This window comes from Schistocerca piceifrons, chromosome 2 (genome assembly GCF_021461385.2).
Source record: "Schistocerca piceifrons isolate TAMUIC-IGC-003096 chromosome 2, iqSchPice1.1, whole genome shotgun sequence".
Classification (NCBI taxonomy): domain Eukaryota; kingdom Metazoa; phylum Arthropoda; class Insecta; order Orthoptera; family Acrididae; genus Schistocerca; species Schistocerca piceifrons.
Window position 1 is genome coordinate 101,070,700 of NC_060139.1, and position 20,863 is coordinate 101,091,562.

General features: G+C 38.3%; 1 protein-coding gene and 1 non-coding gene across 4 annotated transcripts in view; one reads left to right on the top strand and one right to left on the bottom strand.

The window, feature by feature from the left end:
* LOC124777494 overlaps positions 1 to 20,863 on the bottom strand; it is a 253,609-nt gene that overhangs the window by 79,126 nt on the left and 153,620 nt on the right. The gene's annotated exons all lie outside the window — the stretch shown is intronic.
* On the top strand, positions 19,645 to 19,718 carry Trnat-ugu. The gene has a single exon. It is a non-coding gene; the product is annotated as a tRNA-Thr (tRNA).

The following is a 20,863-nucleotide window of genomic DNA, read 5'->3' on the forward strand; positions in this document are numbered from 1 at the left end:
AGACAGTAAGGTATCAAATTAACGAGCCAGGAAACTTATCATTAATTGTGCCAGTTGTAAATATACTCACGCATTTTGGAATTCTGATAAGAGTAAAGACAATTATTTTGAAGTAAATGTTAGGTGGTTTTATGGATTGAGAGGTATTGGCAAAGGACACACCGCAGCAGAAACAATGTGTGCCGTGATGAATATGCCACACCCACCTTGCAAAATCGAGAAGTATGCAAGATTTATTGGAGTTGCTGTGGAATCTGTCGCATGTGAGTCAATGAAGGGCACTGCAAACAAAGCTGTCGAAATAAATTATGGTATGACTGACATACCAGTAGCTTTTGATGACACTTGACAGAAGTGCGGCTACAGTTCTAAGAATTCTGTTGCTATAGTGACCAGTGTGGATACTGGAAAGGTAACAGATTTCCAGATTTTAACCAAACATTGTTATAAGTGTAAATCAGGGAATGAAGATTAGCATATCTGTGACAGAAATTATGAAGGAACAAGTGGTGGTATGGAGGCCTCTGCAGTTATTGAAATTTTTAGAAGATCTGTGAATGAAAGGGGAATGTGGCACACTAAGTTCTTAGGTGATGGAGACTCAAAATCATATAACAGTGTAGTAGCCACTCAGCCTTATGGTGAGAAGATTATCACAAAACTAGAGTGTGTTGGTCATGTCCAGAAGAGGATGGGCTCCAGATTGAGGAAGTTGAAACAAAGTTTGAGAGACAAGAAACTTCCTGATGGTAAAACCATAAGAGGCACGCTGACAGACAAAATGATTGATGAACTACAGCCGTATTATGGGATGGCCATTAGAAATAATATTGAGGATTTGTTGAAAATGAAGCAGGCAGTATGGGCTACCTTCTTCCACAAACTATCAACTGATGAAAAACCAGAACACCACCTTTGCCCTCCTGGACCTAATTCATGGTGCAATTAACGCAATGCCCAGTGCTCAAACAGTTCATGCAACCATAAGCATTCCATCCCAGCAGCAGTCATGGATATCATAAAACCTATTTACAGAGACATAGCAAATCCTGAATTACTAAAGTGTCTGCATGGTCACACTCAAAGTCCCAATGAGTTGTTCAATAATCTTAAACGGACTCGCTTATTAAAAAATGTTTTTGTTGGAATGAAGACACTAAAGTGGGGGGTTAGTGATGCTGTTATTGCTTTCAATGATGGCAAAATTGGTAGGGTGAAAGTGCTACAGAATATGGGACTTAATCCTGGAGCAAACTGCAGTAGACAACTTCAACCGATGGACAAGGTTTGCTCTGATACAGCAGAGTATGCAGCACAGTTGGCCACTAAGGAGTCCAGAAAGAAGAAAACTTGGAAAAAGACCAGGGTGGTGCTAAGTGACTAAAAATAAAAACTTAAGCATATATTAAGTTAGTTACAGTCTTCTGAAACTTTAGAAGCTGTTCCTGAAAATTCAGATTTTCTGTTGCATTTTACCCTAAATCTCAGAAACCACTTCGAGTAGAGTATTCAAATTTTCTGGGAATAATAACATACATATCCTGAGTCTACTGAATTAAAAGAACAACATAATGTTATGTATAATTAAAATTATTTAGGATAACATACAAAAAGAGTAAACAAAATTTTAAATGTGCAATTAAAAAATTGTATTTCCGAAAGCAGGGCTGAAATGCAATTACTGTAGTTCAGTAGACTCTTAACATACAGTTAAATGTCCTGTAAAAGGTTCACACCAATGGCTACAGTGGTTCCTGAAACACAGGGAAGCCAAGCCACTAAATTTAACATTGTTGGGACAGGGTGTTCCTACTCACCTTAAAAGAGCTGGCATATATTTCCAGTACTGAATTCTGTTAGAAGGTGCCAGAACAAAATCCATTACTGCCATGAGAGGAAATTTTCTTTAGTTGCTCAGTTCAAATAGAATGTGATGTCATTTTCTTTTCTTCCGTTAAATGTAGATACTGTCCCATACATTACAATGCATTGTTGTACTTCTCAACCTCATATCATTTTTGTTGGCCTACTATGGTAGTTCACATTGTGTTTGCATTAGGTAGTTACGAAATAGACGGCAAGCAGAGAAGAATATTGTATGAAGCTACTTTGAAGCATAAAATAATTCTTTATGCTGAAAATTACGGTAACAGAAGGGCAGGAAGAGAGTTCAACATAGCTGAGAGTAACATTTGCTTATAGGAGAAACAGAAATTGGGATTATTTGCAACTAGCGCTATTAGAAAGAAATTCACTGGATCTCACAAAGGAAGACATTATGATGTTGAAGTAAATGTTTTGGAATTTGTCCAAGAAAAGAAAAAGACTGGGAAACCTGTGACCAGCGGCACAATAATAAAAAAAAGCTACAGGGGTGGCTGCAGCTCTTAATATACTGAAGCAAGAGTTTAAGGCTAGCCAGGGATGGGTTGATCGCTTTATGAAATGAGGGAGCTTATCTCTGTGATGCTGTACAACAATACGCAAAAAGCCTCCACAGGATTTTGAGAAGAAACTTCGAGAATTTCAGCGGTATGTTATGACACTTAGGAAAGAGAACAATTTTTCAATGGGCTAACTAGGTAATGCTGATGAGACTCTAATTTGGTTTTATATGCCACGTAGTTACTTGTTTGACAAGAAGAGTACAAAAGAAGTTACCATCAAAACATCCGGGTGCGAAAATTAGCACAAAACAGTAATGTTGGAAATCACAGCAGATGGGAACAAACTTTCCCCCTTTTTTTATCTTCAAGCAAAAAACAACCCCAAGACTCCAAAAAATGAAAGTTATTCCCTGATGATGTCACTGTTCAGAATCAAGAAAAGGGGTGGATGACTGAAACTTTGACGCTTGACTGGCTCAGAAACGTGTGGGAACTCCATCCTGATGGACTTTCCAATCAACCATCAATGATTTGTCTTCATGCATTTCGTGGTAATCTCACTGACAACATAAAAAAAGAAAATACTCAGCCTGCCCAGTGACCTTGTTATTAGTCCTGGAGGAATGACTTCTGTATTACAACCACTGGACGTTTGTATAAATAATCCTTTCAAAGGTTACATTCAGGAACATTACGAACAATAGTTTTGAGAACCAAATCATGAACTGACTCCGACAGGAAAAATTAAAAGTGCTGCATGCTACACTGTTGCACACTGGGTTTCGGCTTCCTGTAAATGCATCGAAGCACCAATGATCGTAAAATCATTTAAGAAATGTTGTGTTTCAAATACTCTAGATGGCAGTGAATACATGTTATGGAACGACACCAAGGATGGCAGGGAAGGAGGAAATGAATATATTTCTGATGTAGACTCTTCAGAGGATTCCAGGATTGATGATATTAGTGAATAATGATGAGTAACACCTGTAATTTACAGTATGTTTCTTTGTAAGTCTTGTAGGTAATTAAGTTAGGCATTCTTTTTTAGTAATGAAAATACATGTAAAATAAATTTCAACATTACAAAAATACCCTACCAGCGATGTGCCAAAAGTGCCTTTATTTTATCAATTTAATTTTTAAAAATGGGGTGCACATTACATTCAATGGGGCATTAGATTCGCGTAAATACGGTAGTGAGAAACATCACATCTCTTTTGTCTTGCCATTTTGTTACTACTATTCCATTATACACTCTTCCAATGAATTTGCCTTTTCTTATTTGTGACATCATGATTTGGGAGGGGGGGGGGGATCTTTCTGTTTTTTCTCAGGATACCTACGATGTTGATATTTCTGTCCAGCAAATGCCTAGCTAATGACGCGCTTGTGTAATAATTGTCAGTCCCTTATTTGCATATTTTCCATTAAGTCTAAAACTACTTTTTCTGCAAGATTTTTAATGACATAGTATAGCTGCCCTGTGTAAACAATCACTCACAGCATATAACCAGCTTGGTTACAAAGTTTAAATACCTTGATTCGATATCTATGGGTCTTGCTGGGGATGTAATGGCGAAATAAAAGTTGTCCACGAAAGGGCGCCATCGACTTGTCCACTCCTAGCGTCTTTACCGGTTCATACTGCAAGCAAAATTTACTCTGGATTATATCAAGTTTTCAGATCTTGAATATATGATCACTTTTATCTGCAGTTGCATTGTCCTCGAAATGGACAAAGCTCAACAGCAGTCGAAATAGATTATGGGACATAGTTCAAGCGACCAGGTTGTCCCCGTAAACAACACTTTTACTCCAATTGTCGCTAATGTGTGGGTAGTGAACTAGCTGCCAAAGAACTTGGTAGAATATCGTCCCCAATGAAAGTTCTAAAGACTTGTATAGGTTTCAGATTCTTCTGATTCTCGGGGCAATGTAGGCCATTATATTCAAAGGTTTCCATATTTCTGAATTGTATGTTCCTCAGTGTGCTACTGTCCACTTCAGCCCAGTTTTCATTTTCACTTCCTTCTAGAGATTGAGGAGAGATAGGTTGTGTAATGGATGGCTCATTACCTTCTTCCAATTCCTCATCACTTTCATTCTCAGACACAAATTGTTGCTTAGGTGAGGAAGTTTCATTGAGTATATTGTCATTATCATTGTCATCACTCAAATCACAAACATCAGATAACTCACCATCATGAGCATTGAGAATTTTTAACAGTTCTTCCTTTGTCAAGATATCAGACTTATCTTTCAGTCTCTTTTTACGAATTGGGGGACAGGGACTTGTATCTCCATCGCATTTCGTCTTTGGCCTACCATTAGAAAATACATTTGGTGTTTAGTAAGTGATTATAGAATAATTTGTAATGTGCCAAATAGTTACCTGAAATATTCTTCAGTTTCTTATTCCAACACTTACAATCACTATGCTGCACTGCTACGCAAGACTATTTCTAAACAATTAAAACTTAACTCTGAAAACAATGTATCAAAACCACATCAAACAGAGTGCAGTGTTTCACAAGTAAATGAATCTGCAATCTAGTGGTCACTGAACATACCAGACGATGTTACCCGAAGGGCCATTAAAAAAGCAGATTTGGGTTTCCTGCCAGACCACTCCGTTTCAGAGCCGACTGACTGTGACTGAAACTGAGGGAGTCGGTGCCCTTCTGGCTTGTGAGGAAGCCACTTCTGAGATTACCAGCACCCTCATATCAGTACTGCGATCTAGCGGCCACTGCACGTACTATTACAATGTTACTCCGTAAGGCCACAGAAAAGGCATATGTAGGGTTCCTGCAAGGCCAGCCTGTTCCAGAGTCAATTGAATGTAACTGAAGCTGAGGGAGCTGGCGTGCTCATGGCCTGTGAGAAACCTACTTCTGAGGTTACCAGCACTCTCATGGCAGCGAAAATGTTAAAGCACATCTCAGAACTAAAAATTCAACCGAAGACCTCGTAAAGGAAAGAAGGCAGAAAACAGGAAACCAAAAGAGAAGCCTTGAAGGGAAAGAGGACCATGAGTACGAATCTGGGGAACTCTGAAGGGTGACTTAAGAAAAAAACATTAGGTTGAACTTTAAATAGTTTTTTCCCAAAAATTATGGTTTTTAAAGTTTATCTATCTGTTTCTCAGAAGCTATGAAGGCTAAAAATATGAAATTTTGTACAATTATGTCTATGAACCTAATAAATGGTGTCTCGAAAGTAAATTTTGAAATTCTGAGTGTAAGCTGAGATATGGAGGAGAGTGCTTGGAATTTTGCAAGAATTTTATTTTATACTTACAGAATGATAATTACAAAATTACTAACATTTTCCTATTCAACATATTCGAAAAATCTCATGAGAGATTAAAATGAGAAATTTCCTGTCTTTTTCCACATCTGGATATTTGCACTTTCACCCTCAAAATTAACACCAACTTTTCAAATTTTTGAAGAGTTTCTCTTCACTTGCACACCAACAAATGGTCCCCCCCCCCTCACACACACACACACATGAAATCTACATTTAGCTTCTTACTTTCTGTTTCCCTTTACATGATGTATAGCTGATAACCCTAAGTTGCTCATTTCTTAAGCAGGATTATTATTATTATTATTATTATTATTATTATTATTATTATTATTATTATTATTCCTTTCCTTTCCCAGACGTTATGTCTGGTTAAAAATGGAAAGTGATGCGGATCTTGATCAAGCATGACTTCCTTTTAACTGTACGGTATATGTTACATTGCATTTAGGAACATTCGGGTAATTGAACATGTATCAATAATTACAGATTTCTGTAGTTGTATATATACATTTGGATGTAGCTGTATTGCGTTGATGTACTGGTGGATATTGTGTGGTATGACTCCTGTAGTTGATAGTATAATTGGTATAATGTCAACTTTGTCCTGATGCACATTTCCCTGACTTCCTCAGCCGGTTGGATGTATTTTTCAATTTTTTCTCCTCTTTTCTTCCGTATATTTGTTGTATTGGGTATGGATATTTGGATTAGTTTTGTTAATTTCTTCTTTTTATTGGTGAGTACGATGTCAGGTTTGTTATGTGGTGTTGTTTTATCTGTTATAATGGTTCTGTTCCAGTATAATTTGTATTCATCATTCTCCAGTACATTTTGTGGTGGATACTTGTATGTGGGAATGTGTTGTTTTATTAGTTTATGCTGTATGGCAAGTTCTTGATGTATTATTTTTGCTACATTGTCATGTCTTCTGGTGTATTCTGTATTTGCTAGTTTTGTACATCCCCTTGTGATGTGATCTACTATTTCTATTTGTTGTTTGCAAAGTCTGCATTTATCTGTTGTGGTATTGGGGTCTTTAATAATATGCTTGCTGTAATATCTGGTGTTTATTGTTTGATCATGTATTGCAATCATGAATCCTTCCGTCTCACTGTATATATTGCCTTTTCTTAGCCATGTGTTGGATGCGTCTTGATCGATGTGTGGCTGTGTTAGATGATACAGGTGCTTGCCATGTAGTGTTTTCTTTTTCCAATTTACTTTCTTCATATCTGTTGATGTTATATGATCTAAAGGGTTGTAGAAGTGGTTATGAAATTTCAATGGTGTAGCCGATGTATTTATATGAGTGATTGCTTTGTGTATTTTGCTAGTTTCTGCTCGTTCTGTAAAGAATTTTCTTAAACTGTCTACCTGCCCATAATGTAGGTTTTTATGTCGATAAATCCCCTTCCTCCTTCCTTTCCGCTTAATGTGAATCTTTCTGTTGCTGAATGTATGTAATGTATTCTATATTTGTGGCATTGTGATCGTGTAAGTGTATTGAGTGTTTCTAGGTCTGCGTTACTCCATTCACTACTCCAAATGAGTAAGTCAATATTGGTATAGCATAAGTATTTATAGCTTTTGTCTTGTTTCTTGCTGTCAATTCTGTTTTCAGTATTTTTGTTAGTCTTTGTCTATATTTTTCTTTTAGTTCTTCTTCAATATTTGTATTATCTATTCCTATTTTTTGTCTGTATCCTAGATATTTATAGGCATCTGTTTTTTCCATCGCTTCTACGCAGTCGCTGTGGTTATGCAATATGTAATCTTCTTGTTTAGTGTGTTCTCCCTTGACTATGCTATTTTTCTAACATTTGCCTGTTCCAAAAGCCATATTTATATCATTGCTGAATACTTCTGTTATCTTTAGTAATTGCTTGAGTTGTTGATTTGTTGCTGCCAATAGTTTTAGATCATCCATGTATATGAAATGTGTGATTTTGTGTTGGTATGTTCCAGTGATATTATATCCATAACTTGTATTGTTTAGCATGTTGGATAGTTGGTTCAGAGCAAGGCAGAACCAGAAAGGACTTAATGAGTCTCCATGGTATATTCCACACTTAGTCTGCATTGGCTGTGATGTGATATTATTTGAATTTGTTTGGATATTAAGTGTGGTTTTCAATTTTTCATTACTATGTTTAGTAACTGTATCAATTTAGGATCTACTTTGTATATTTCCAATATTTGTAGTAACCATGAGTGGGGTACACTATCAAAAGCTTTTTGGTAATCAATGTATGCGTAGTGTAGTGACCTTTGTTTAGTTTTAACTTGATATGTCACCTCTGCATCTATTATCAGTTGCTCTTTACATCCTCGTGCTCCTTTGCAACAGCCTTTTTGTTCTTCATTTATAATTTTGTTGTGTGTTGTATGTGTCATTAATTTCTGTGTAATGACTGAAGTTAATATTTTGTATATTGTTGGTAGGCATGTTATGGGGCGATATTTTGCTGGGTTTGCTGTGTCTGCTTGATCTTTAGGTTTCAGATAAGTTATTCTATGTGTAAGTGTATCAGGGACTGTGTATGGGTCTGCAATGTAAACTGTTAAATAATTTAGTTAGATGTGAATGTGTTGAGGTGAACTTCTTTAGCCAGAAATTTACTATTTTATCTTTACCAGGGGCTTTCCAATTGTGCATAGAATTAATTGCTCGGGTGACTTCATGTTGCAAAATTATCACTTCAGGCATTTGTGGTATCATCTTGTATGTGTCTGTTTCTGCTTGTATCCACCGTGCACGTCTGTTATGTTGTACCGGGTTTGACCAATGTTGCTCCAGAAGTGTTCCATGTCTGTTATGTTTGGTGGATTGTCTATTTTAATGTGTGTGTTATCTATTGTCTGGTAAAATTTCTTTTGGCTTGTGTTGAATGTTTGGTTTTGTTTCCTTCTATTTTCACCTTTTTTGTATCATCTAGGTCATTTGGCCAATGCTTGTAATTTCTGTTTCTTTTCATCTAATTGCTCTATCGCTTCTTGTTGTGAGATTTTACCTAACCTTTTTCATTTTTTGTCTGATATTTCATTTCTTATAAATTGTGTTAGCTGTACAATGTCTTTTCTCAGGTTTTCTATTCTGATCTGTAGCCTGTGTTGCCATGCTGGTTTTGTGGGTTTCTTCTGTTGTGTTGGTTGGTTCTGATCTCTGCCTAGTGTGCATATTTAGTGTAGTGAATGCTCCTATATAAACCAGTAGTTGTAACTCTTCCATAGTTTTTTTTCATTTATTTTGTTGTGTATGATTGTGTTGATAGTTGTTATTGTTGTTTCGACTTGTGGGTTATTTGGTGGTCTATGCCAACAAGAATGGTCTAATGTCTGTATTTGTGTCTTTGTATTCTATATATGACAGCTGAAATTTTTCCTCTATATCTAACATGTGTGTCACTTCGTGTTCTATTTGTGCTGTGCTTGTTCTGGAGGCTGTCTTAAGATTTCGTTTTCCTCTGATTGTTTAATTGATGCTTGTTGTTCTTTGTACCCCCCCCCCCCCCCCCCCCGGGATGTTTGAGTCCATTACTGCTTCTTCTGATTGCTCATTATTTTGTTCCAGTATTTGTTGTAATTGTTGTTTGATGTTTTCTAATTCCGACTGGGATATCCTGTTATTTTTAATTATTACATGGATCTGATCAGTTAATCGTTGTTCTGTTAAAAATTTTAATTCTAGGTATCTGGTAATAAATGTTGTGTATACTTGTGGTCTGTATCCAGTTGTGTTGGTTCCTAAGTTTGTTGCTTGGTAATAACAGAACATGAGCTTTTGGTTAACTTCATCTGACCATCTCATCCTCTGTCTTCGTTTTCCTTCTAGAGTGGTTGCAAGAAGCATATCCTGCAAAACACCTCTATTTGGATTTAAATCATTTTCCATGTGGCTAGCAGTGTCGTTACCATTTTGGACGGGCATAGGGTTCAAGCGTCATCCCCGGCCATGACAGCGTTTGTCCGAGGCTTCATTAGTTCTGTTCCGAACCAACTAATCACACTAAAAGGGGGGTTAGCCCTATTAGTGGATAGCCCTATTAGTGGTTTGTTCTTTTCATCGCCTTTTACGACTGGCAGAACATACCGGAGGCCTATTCTTTTCCCGGGCCTCCACAGGGTTTATAATAATAATAATAATAATAATAATAATAATAATAATTATTATTATTATTATTATTATTATTATTATTATTATTATTATTATTAGTAGTAGTAGTAGTAGTAGTAGTAGTAGTAGTACTTTGCAAATGGTGATAAATTCAATAGTGCAACCCATATTTGAGATTTTCTTTTTACTATGATCTAGGGTCAAAAGTTTAGGTGCAGCCTAAATTTGCACAAATACAGTAACTACGCAGGACAAATGTACAGTGAATGATATCTGAGGAGAGAAAATGCAGTTGGAATCCCTGGTTTCAAGATAGTAACATAATAATAATAATAATATGAGGGTGAGTCAAATGAAAACCTTAAATTTGTAATAACAAATCAAAATTTCGAGCCGTTATCCTGTAAGTTGGTAAGCGTGCTACAAACAGCGTGCAGAATGGCCTGTAGGTAGCAGCATAGTGCAGATGCACACATACCGTCACAGTATCAGTATAAAGATGGCCGCCCCACTTGCAACTTGCACCAGAGAAGAACAGCGTTCTTTTATTCGGTTTTTGCATAGTGAAGGTGTGAAACCTATTGAAATTCATCGACGAATCAGTATGATGATGCATGTCTGTCACAGCAGCAAGTCTACGAATGGAGTAGGGAGTTCACAGATAGTGTGACTTTAGTGGAAGATGCTCCTCGTCCAGGTCAGGCACGAGTTCTGACTCCATAGAACATTGCAGCAGTTGACGCCATTGTGAAGGAAAACCACCAAGTGACACTGAATGACATTGCAGCATATTTACAGATTAGTCATGGGTCAGCACACCACATTGTGCATGATGTGCTCCAGTTTCACAAAGTGTCTGCAGGATGGGTGCCACGACAGCTGACTCCTGAAATTAGAGAATGACGTGTTGATGCTTGTGAAGAACTTCTTCGGCACTTTGAACAAGAAGGTGATGGCTTCCTTGCAAGAATCGTTTCTGGGGACAAAACCGGGGTTCACTTCCACCAACCGGAAATGAAGAGAGCGAGCAAGGAATGGCACCATTCCTCATCACCAAAACCAAAGAAGTTTCGAACAGAACAATCAGCAGGGAAGGTTATGCTGACTCTCTTGTGGGACGAAAAAGGTGTCATTTTGGAGCATTACAAGCCTAGAGGGACCACTGTCACCAGTGCATCATACACAGATCTCCTAAAAAATCATCTGTGGCCTGCATTCAAATCAAAGCAACGTGGATTGCTGTCAGCAGGTGTCCTTTTGCAACATGACAATGCAAGGCCCCACACTGCCCATACAACAGTTGTAACAATCACAGACCTGCATTTTGAGCATCTTCCTCATCCACCATACTCACCAGACCTTGCCCCAAGTGATTTCCATATGTTTGGACCACTCAAAGACGCAATGGGAGGAAAGAAGTTCCATTCTGATGAAGAGGTATGCCACGCGGTGCATGAGTGGTTGCGCAGACTACCGAAAGAATTTTTTTCTTAAGGAATTTGTGTACTTTGTAAGCACTGGAGGACTTGCATTGAGCGTGGGGGAGATTATGTTGAAAAGTGATACAGCTTTGTACCACTTCTGCACAATAAATAATATTTAAAAAATATTTAAGTTTTTCATTTGACTCACCCTCGTAATAATAATAATAATAATAATAATAATAATAACAAACATTTCAGGAAACTCTAGGCAAAGCAAAAATCCACTCCACCAAACAATTTTGGAATATATAGATGTGAGATAACCATTTTCTATTACATTTCCCCATTACTCACATCATTTCGATGACAATGGGAATATTTCATTGAAATCTAGAGTTTCCCTTCCTGCAACGATGTACAAAAATTCATGCCAAACAGCTTCCAGAAATTCCTTTCTCAACACTGATCCCCCCCCACACACACACACACACACACACACTTTCTCTTCTTATTCTGCAAATGAAACCAAAGAACGAAAATCCCTAAGACTTTAAAACAAAAATAACTAGCACATGTTTCTACAACCAGTGACATAACATCATATTATAACACATATAAACTTTTACAAATGGTAAAAATTATCCAAGTACATAAATCTCTTAAGGAAAGTAAGATTTACTGTAGATTAAAAACATGGTAACTAGAAAAATTAAATGTCTAAATGCAATTATGAGTGGAATATTTGGCCAGAATATTATTAATGATGCTATTGTGTCAGTGCAGCAATTGGAGTTAATATTCTACACTACAACTAACATTTTGTGCATATACCAGTCTCTTATTGAGAACAGCACTTAACGAAATATGGATTAAAAAGTCAGGAAGAAAAGTAAGTCACCTATATTTTCAAATATACGTAACATAATTTTTGTAGAAGGCTATCACAACTGCATCTGAGCCACATGTGATAATGATACAAATGCAGAAAGCTAATGTCTAAATTAAATAATGGTAAGTGTTCTGTGTAAGATTTGGACTTTGACATACATTATGATGCAATTTACAAGGATGCATGTGGGCAGATACAACAAATCAGAAGTGAATAATTATTCAAAGAGATAAGCATCTGTTGGATAGCAAGTCCTTTGCAGAAGAGCTACTATGCTCTCGCACAGAACCTGATTGTGTGTACACCGTACCAACAATGTGCATGGTTATAAAAAGATTATTATGGGACTCAGTTTTTTAATTTGTTGCCTTTTTACCAAAAAAAGACTTACTTAGTGGTTGCAAAAATCTTAGGAATAACATAAAAATGATTCCGCAGAGAAATATAACATCTGGCACTTAAGGGTATTATGATGTACTTGTTACGTGACAGTTAAGATTGAAAGTTTAAACAACATTTAAAATATCAGAAACTGCTCTACTTATAAAATTTAAGATGGTGCTGTAATGCCATCAGTACCATGTAAAAAAAAGGGGAAAAAAAGCTTAGCTTCCAGTACATATAATCAAATGTGCAAGTAATGACTAATACAGTGTACATGTTTTTCGCACTCAAAATTCATGTTATTTTTCCACTGCATTGTTTGTATGCTAGGACCATTCCTCTTTAGTTTGATTATTACACAGTGATCATAGTTGTACTACATAAAATCTAAAACTTTTATTTCTGTTCTCCAGTACATTTATTTATTCTGTAAACAAACTTGTCAAACCAGAAAAAGTTACAAAAATTTCTTATATCTACTTGCAATGTAGCAGGATAACAACACATAAGGAACAAAATCACTTCATATTACCTAAACAATTTCAATCCAGATCACAAATAATGTGGATGTTAGACAACTCTGTTGACCAATTTCTACCCTTCACGAATGTACACCAAAGTTGTAACCAACTGTGACTAGCATCAGGAACCAGTAATATATACTGAGTACAGTCTTACAATACTGACACTAGGAACACATTACCATTTCATATTCTAAAACCAGACTTTGAAATTAATGCAAACACTTACCATTCTAACACTGTTAAACCTATATCAGTGTTTCATTTAATTGGGTAGATAAAAAATCTACTCACCAAGTGGCGGCAGAAGACATACACAAAAGAAGGTTGTAATTAGGCAAGCTTTTGGAGCCAATGGTTCCTTCTTCAGGAGGAAGGCTTGAAGGGGAAGGAAGATGGGTGAAAAAAAAAAGAACTGTAGAGGTCTAGGAAAAGGGGTAGAGTTCGAGAAAGTCATCCAGAACTTCAGTTCAGGGGAGAGTTACTACACGGGATGAGAAGGAAAGACTGAGTGTTGGGGACTGCATTGGACGAGATTTGAAAACCAGAGAGCTTAAAGGTGGAAGACAGGGTAATATGCAGGACAGAGATTACTGCTTAGACATCATGAATGAGTTAATAAGAATGAAAAGCTAAGTGCATTGTACGTAACAGAGGTGGGAGGGCAGTGGTGAAAAATAGACAGGTAAGACAATGAAAGATGTAGAAAACTAAAACGGAGTGAAGAAAAGAGCAGTTACTGTGAAGAATTGCTGAGACATGAGAAATTAACGTAAATTATGACCAGGTGGGTGGCGAGAACCATGGACATGTTGTATTGTTAATTCCCACCTGTGGACTTTTATTTGAAACTGGAGTCTGGGGGGAAGAACTCAGGTGGTGCATGTGGTGAAACAGGCACTAATGTCACGTGCATGTAATTACCCAACTAGCGTAGTTCAAAAGCAAATTTACCAGGCCATCACATTCAATACTAGTACTGCTGATCCCTCCAAAAAACAACTTCAGAGCACACCATAGGTGACTCAGTATTACCATGGTCTTGAATGTACTAATCAGCTACTTTGACAGAGTCACGACTTATTAAAATCATGCCTTGAAATTTGATACACACTGTCCGAAATTTTGCCTACCATGCCCAGAATAGCTTTTTGTTGACCTCCCAATCCAAGGGAAGCAGTGGTTGGGAAGGGAGTAAGACAAGGTTGTAGCCTCTCCCCGATGTTGTTCAATCTGTATATTGAGCAAGCAGTAAAGGAAACAAAAGAAAAATTCGGAGTAGGTATTAAAATTCATGGAGAAGAAATAAAAACTTTGAGGTTCGCCGATGACATTGTAATTCTGTCAGAGACAGCAAAGGACTTGGAAGAGCAGTTGAATGGAATGGACAGTGTCTTGAAAGGAGGATATAAGATGAACTTCAACAAAAGCAAAACAAGGATAATGGAATGTAGTCTAATTAAGTCGGGTGATGCTGAGGGAATTAGATTAGGAAATGAGGCACTTAAAGTAGTAAAGGAGTTTTGCCATCTGGGGAGCAAAATAACTGATGATGGTTGAAGTAGAGAGGATATAAAATGTAGGCTGGCAATGGCAAGGAAAGAGTTTCTGAAGAAGAGAAATTTGTTAACATCCAGTATTGATTTAAGTGTCAGGAAGTCATTTCTGAAAGTATTCGTATGGAGTGTAGCCATGTATGGAAGTGAAACGTGGACGATAAACAGTTTAGACAAGAAGAGAATAGAAGCTTTCGAAATGTGGTGCTACAGAAGAATGCTGAAGATTAGATGGGCAGATCACATAACTAATGAGGAAGTATTGAATAGGATTGGGGAGAAGAGAAGTTTGTGGCACAACTTGACCAGAAGAAGGGATCGGTTGGTAGGACACGTTCTGAGGCATCAAGGGATCACCAATTTAGTATTGGAGGGCAGCGTGGGGGGTAAAAATCGTAGAGGGAGACCAAGAAATGAATACACTAAGCAGATTCAGAAGGATGTAGGTTGCAGTAGGTACTGGGAGATGAAAAAGCTTGCACAGGATAGAGTAGCATGGAGAGCTGCATCAAACCAGTCTCGGGACTGAAGACCAGAACAACAACAACAACAACCCTATGCTCCTTCTGCACCCATTTCCCTACCGTGCGGCTACTACCCCTGTGACCGTCCCCCTCCGCAAGACTTGGTCTATACACCCTCCTACCACCACCTATAGCAGCCCTGTAACGGGCAAAACATAATACTATCAAAGATAGAGCCACCTGTGAAACGACACATCATGTACCAGTTAAACACTGTTTGGCATTTTACATTGGCACGACTACCACAAAATTATCAATTAGCATGAATGGGCATAGGCAGAGGGTGTATACTGGCAACATACAATATCCTGTTGCAGAACATACCACCAAATTATCAATTAGCATGAATGGGCATAGGCAGAGGAAGTATACTGGCAACATACAATATCCTGTTGCAGAAGATGCTCTCACAACATGACAATTGTGACCTCAGCGCCTTTTCACCACACGAACCCTCTGGATTCTTCCCCCAGACACCAGTTTCCCAGAACTCTGCAGGTGGGAATTAGCGCTACAACATGTCCATGGTTCTCATCAACCACCTGGCCTTAATTTCTGTTAATTTCTTCTGTCTCAGCAATTCTTCACAGTAACTACTCTTTTCTTCACCCCATTTTAGTTTTATACATTTTTCATTGTCGTACCTGTCTATTTTTCACCGCTCCCCTTCCATCTCTGTTACGTACAATGCACTTAGCTTTTCATTCTTATTAACTCATTCATGATGTTTAAGCAGTAATATCTGTCCCGCATATTGCCCAATCTTCCACCTTTAAGCTCTCTGGTTTTCAAATCTTGTCCAATGCAGTCCCCAACAATCAGTCTTTCCTTCTCATCCCATGTAGTTACTCTCCCCTGAACTGAAGTTCTGGGTGACTTTCTCGAACTCTACCCCTTTTCCTAGACCTCTACAGTTCTTTTTCTTCACCCATCTTCCTTCCCCTTCAAGCCTTCCATCTGAAGAAGGAGCCACTGGCTCCCAAAGCTTGCCTAATTACAACCTTCTTTAACGTATGTCTTCTGCCGCCACTTGTTGAGTAGATTTTTTATCTACCCAATTAAATTATTTTGTCAAAAATTGTTGTCATTGTTATATATCTGTGTTTGTGGCATATAAGTGTGATAAGTCCGAAAGTAACAAAAATTTGTAAGCAATGCATGCATATAGATTAAAACAAGGACTACATGAGGGTAGAGAGATGGAAGTCCAGATCCTAATCTGCTAAGAGATATGCAACAGTTGGTCTCTGTACAGCGTATAGAAAGTTACGTACCAGTGCTAGTCACTAGGTCCACTTTACACCGCCATGATGAGAATAGTCAGCTACGAACATTAATGCCCTTTCTATTTAGACTTGATAGACTATATCCTGTGATTATATAGTGCAGTGTGAGCAGAGTCTCACAGCGAGAATAAACAATGCACAAGTGGACTGTAGCACCGATTGTTGTGGAATCATGCTTCATTGCATGACAATGGCCAGCATAAAACACTGGGAACACAGCCTGCACAAACCAGCAGCAGTTTCCATCAGTGCTAGTCTTGTTCAATACAATCAGTGCAAAATACACACTGTTTGTGTGTATTAATCACTTTTTTTATTTTCATCATGAGCAAATAAATCATGGATTTGCTCCCAAGGTAGAATAAGAATAAGAAGAAGAAGAATTAATTTCTTCTAAGAGAAATAAGACAAGCACTACAGCATATAATCTTCCTCCCTCCTCAGAGTCATGTTCTCAACAAGTGGACTGTACAGAACTTGTGTTGTGAACTCAAAGTGAGTATGACCAACAACTGCACCACAATTTACAACATTGTACCCAGTATTGATTGCAGTTCTTTGGTTTGGAGCCAAGTGGAGGTTCTCAAACAAAGGCTCCACCAATTCTGTGACAGTGCAGCGTGCAGATTTCTGGACTCACTTTACAGGGTGGAGAATTGTGGGATTCCTCTTGAACGATAAGGTGCACACTACACAAAAGAAGCAGCTACTCGAGTAGCAGAGTACTTGTGGAGTGCACATGAGGATTTTTTAAGCTAGGCAGTAATTGTAAATCATGTGATGAACACTCACCGGCTGATGGAGAGAGTGAAAACAGACCATGTACAAATTATAGACAATTCAACTGAAAAAATTTTAACAGTAAATTGTCAGGAAAGTTGTCACGCTCAAATTATTCTCAGAGCTGAGAGTTGGATGAAACCAAGAGTAGAAAGGTCAGCAACATTTAGTGAGGAACATATAAAGAAAAGAAAGATTAGATGCCATAGGAGGCAAAGTGTTCATGCAGCCAACAAAAATATTGTTATATATCGAGGTCGAAAATGAGTCTAACGGTGAAGTTATATGGACGCAAGGAACAGGTGAACACAAGTTAGTTATCGGACGTTTTCTCATTCCATCCAATTCCACTGTGACTTTAGCATACAGAGTATGGACTGAAATCTGTTGTAATGGTATAGACACACAGTCGTTTTGAAGCAGTTTTGAACATGTTTTCCAAAAAACGGTCTTGAGCTGCTAGTTCGGCAGCTGACACGCAACAAAATATTTTAAATTTTATAGCTACAAACAGGCCCAACCTTATTGACTATGTTGTTGTTGTGGTCTTCAGTCCTGAGACTGGTTTGATGCAGCTCTCCATGCTACTCTATCCTGTGCAAGCTTTTTCATCTCCCAGTACCTATTGCAACCTACATCCTTCTGAATCTGCTTAGTGTATTCATCTCTTGGTCTCCCTCTACGATTTTTACCCTCCACGCTGCCCTCCAATACTAAATTGATGATCCCTTGATGCCTCAGAACATGTCCTACCAACCGATCCCTTCTTCTGGTCAAGTTGTGCCACAAACTTCTCTTCTCCCCAATCCTATTCAATACTTCCTCATTAGTTATGTGATCTACCCATCTAATCTTCAGCATTCTTCTGTAGCACCACATTTCAAAAGCTTCTATTCTCTTCTTGTCCAAACTATTTATCGTCCATGTTTCACTTCCATACATGGCTACACTCCATACAAATACTTTCAGAAATGACTTCCTGACACTTAAATCAATACTGGATGTTAACAAATTCCTCTTCTTCAGAAACGCTTTCCTTGCCATTGCCAGCCTACATTTTATATCCTCTCTACTTCGACCATCATCAGTTATTTTGCTCCCCAAATAGCAAAACTCCTTTACTACTTTAAGTGCCTCATTTCCTAATCTAATTCCCTCAGCATCACCCGACTTAATTAGACTACATTCCATTATCCTTGTTTTGCTTTTGTTGATGTTCATCTTATATCCTCCTTTCAAGACACTGTCCATTCCATTCAACTGCTCTTCCAAGTCCTTTGCTGTCTCTGACAGAATTACAATGTCATCGGCGAACCTCAAAGTTTTTATTTCTTCTCCATGAATTTTAATACCTACTCCGAATTTTTCTTTTGTTTCCTTTACTGCTTGCTCAATATACAGATTGAACAACATCGGGGAGAGGCTACAACCCTGTCTTACTCCCTTCCCAACCACTGCTTCCCTTTCATGTCCCTCGACTCTTATTACTGCCATCTGGTTTCTGTACAAATTGTAAATAGCCTTTCGCTCCCTGTATTTTACCCCTGCCACCTTTAGAATTTGAAAGAGAGTATTCCAGTCAACATTGTCAAAAGCTTTCTCTAAGTCTACAAATGCTAGAAATGTAGGTTTGCCTTTCCTTAATCTTTCTTCTAAGATAAGTCGTAAGGTCAGTATTGCCTCACGTGTTCCAGTGTTTCTACGGAATCCAAACTGATCTTCCCCGAGGTTGGCTTCTACTAGTTTTTCCATTCGTCTGTAAAGAATTCGTGTTAGTATTTTGCAGCTGTGACTTATTAAGCTGATAGTTCGGTAATTTTCACATTTTCACTGCATTGACTATATGTATATATATACTAAGATGGTATCTGTTCCTTCAGACATGTCCCAAAGAACAGATACCATCGGTGACCATGCAGATTGTTAGAATGAAATTACAATGAAATGAACACCCTTAGCTGCTTACAGGCGTTGACATACGTCAAAGGGGACAGATGAAAATGTGTGCCCCGACCGGGACTTGAACCTGGGATCTCCTGCTTACATGGCAGACGCTCTATCCATCTGAGCCATCAAGGACACAGAGGATAGCATGACTGCAGGGATTTATCTCTGGCACGCCTCCTGCGAAACCCACATTCTCAACGTATTGTCCCGCACTACATTCATACTGCCCCCGCCCATTTTACTCATTACTCGCGGCGCGTTGCTGATTCCCGTAAGAGTTCGGGCACTGTTTGTGCATTCGCACAGAAGAAGAAGATGGTCAAGTGGCCGGTGAGCCTTAACTATATGTCCGAAAGGGCAGATACCATCTTAATATATATATATCAGCAACGCGCCGCGAGTAATGAGTAAAATGGGTGGCGGCACTACGAATGTAGTGCAGGACAATACGTTGAGAATGTGGGTTTCGCGGGAGGCGTGCCAGAGATAAATCCCTGCAGTCATGCTATCCTCTGTGTCCTTGGTGGCTCAGATGGATAGAGCGTCTGCCATGTAAGCAGGAGATCCCGGGTTCAAGTCCCGGTCGGGGCACACATTTTCATCTGTCCCCGTTGACGTATGTCAATGCCTGTAAGCAGCTAAGGGTATTCATTTCATTGTAATTTCTTATTGACAATGTCAGTCCCAAGATGGGGATTAGTGATCACGATTTCATCATAGTGACAATGGTTACTAAAGTTAATAAATCCCCAAGAACGCTAGGAGAATATTTTTGTTGGGAAAAGCATGTAAGCAGTTGTTAGAATCCCATTCAGACAATGAATGGGCATCTTTTAGTTCCAATCTGGAAAACGTAAAAAGATCAACGTATGGAGCGCACGACAACTTCCACTGTCATACCCCAGCATAAGATCTTGCTGAGAATCAGGGAAAATTCTAGATCTACGTAAAATTGTTATGCAGGTCAAATGCTTCTATCTAATCACATGTTGATTAGTCAGGTGTGGCAAAAAGACCGCAAAAGAAAAACTGAAGTTTTGAATTTCAAATTTAAGTAATCATTCACAAAGGAAGATCGTACAAACATACCATCATGTCCTGTTTGGACGACATAGTAACAGGCATTTTTAACAGGAAAAAACAAATGATGAAGTTGAAAACAAATAAGTCACAAGATCCAAATGGAATCCCAATTCTGTTTTACAGAGAGTATTCTATGGCATTGGCCCATACTTAGCTTTCATTTATTGCCCATCTCTCGCCCAGCATTAAGTCTCAAGTGGCTGGAAAAAGGTGCAGGTCACTTCTGTGTATATAAAAGGTAAAAGAACTGAACTCGAAAATTACAGACCAATATCCGTAACATTGGTTTGCTGCAGAATTCTTGAACATACCCTGAGTTCGAATATAAGAAATTTAATTGATACGGAAAAGCTTCTGCCTACAAATTGGCACGGATTTAAAAAATAAGCATCGCTGGTGTGCAACTCAGTTGCCCTTTTCTCAAACACTATCCTGCAAACCATTAACAAAGGGCAACAGGCAGATTCTGTAATTCCAGATTTCCAGAAACTATTTGACATGGTGCTCCACCGCAGACTGTTGAGGGTCTGAGCATGCACATACATGGATTAGGTTCCCAGATTTATGAATGGCTCAAAGACTTCTTAAATACTAGAATCCACTACACTGTTCTAGACAGCGAGTGTTCATCAGAGACAAAGATATCATCAGGT